This window comes from Echinops telfairi, unplaced genomic scaffold (assembly GCF_000313985.2).
Source record: "Echinops telfairi isolate 266 unplaced genomic scaffold, ASM31398v2 ScPeMD7_2010;HRSCAF=2546, whole genome shotgun sequence".
NCBI classification, from domain to species: Eukaryota; Metazoa; Chordata; class Mammalia; order Afrosoricida; family Tenrecidae; genus Echinops; species Echinops telfairi.
The window spans coordinates 8,804,291-8,805,456 of NW_022105908.1; the positions used below are offsets into that span (position 1 = coordinate 8,804,291).

The window sequence follows — 1,166 nt, forward strand, 5'->3', positions numbered from 1 at the left end:
AAAAAAAAATCATAATGTAGCTTCAGGTTTTCTGAGGGCTGCTCTTTAAAACCGAGACCAGTTCTAGGCCCGAAATACGATGGTTTCCCCATGATAGATGCGTATTGTCATATTTATTTGAACCAGACTTTATTTTGACATAATTGAGGTTCATATGCACTTTTGAGAAATGATAAAGAGCAATCCTGTGTGCCCTCTGGCTGGGTTTCCCAGTGGTAAAAGCTTGCATAACCAAAGGCCTGTCTTGGAGTCAGGACTTGACAGAGATACAATCCATGTGCCTTATTCACATTCCAGCAGCAATCCAGGCACTCGGGTGTGTGTGTGTGTGTGTGTGTGTGTGTGTGTGCTTAGTTCCATGCAATTCCATCACGTGTGTTGATTACCACCCTCCCAGGCAAGACTCAGAGCAGTTCCATCACAAGGGTGTTCTGTGCCACCTGTCGGTGTTGTTTGAAAGGGTGCAGGAAATCGGACATGGTCAACACCATCACGTCTGGGGCCAGAATGCAACGAGGTGGACATTACAAAGTCTCATTTTCTCTCTCGGCAAAATAACTTGTTTGCCAAGAATGCAACTAAGAAAAGAAACCAGCATATGTTTGCATTTGCCTAAATACTCTCCTTCTCTAAGACCAGAATGTTGTCCTCGGCTCTTGAGCAAATACACCATTCAGAGCTTCCCAGGAAGAATTGAAAGAGCAAATACTCAGTGTGCTAAAATAAAGATGAGATGGGCATGAGGATCAGGGCAGCCCAAGGCTCCCGGGACTTGGACTGTAGTCTGTAGGTCTTGTACACCCCCACGCCCCTGCGCAGTTCAATCCCTGCCCTGGGAAGGAGTTAGAGACCCGTGACAAGCCAGAGATGCCCACAGAGTACCTTAGTCTGAGGGCCCTTTGGGATGGTGGCTCAGCTCTGACCTGGGAGGGGTCCAGCAGCGTTGAGCTTGGGCCTGGGGCAGGTAGGGTCACTGCTAGGGCTGAAGAATGCTAGGAACTCCAGATCTGCAGGCCTCTTCCTGCCTACTTCTTTTTTTCCCCCTTTTAAATCATTTTATTAGGGGCGCATACAACTCTTACCACAATCCATACATACATCAATTGTGTAAAGCACATTTGTACATTCCTTGCCCTCATCATTCTCAAAACATTTGCTCTCCACTT

General features: G+C 47.0%; 1 protein-coding gene across 1 annotated transcript in view; it reads left to right on the forward strand.

Moving 5' to 3' along the window:
* GRID1 (glutamate ionotropic receptor delta type subunit 1) overlaps positions 1–1,166 on the forward strand; it is a 902,002-nt gene that overhangs the window by 201,277 nt on the left and 699,559 nt on the right. The gene's annotated exons all lie outside the window — the stretch shown is intronic.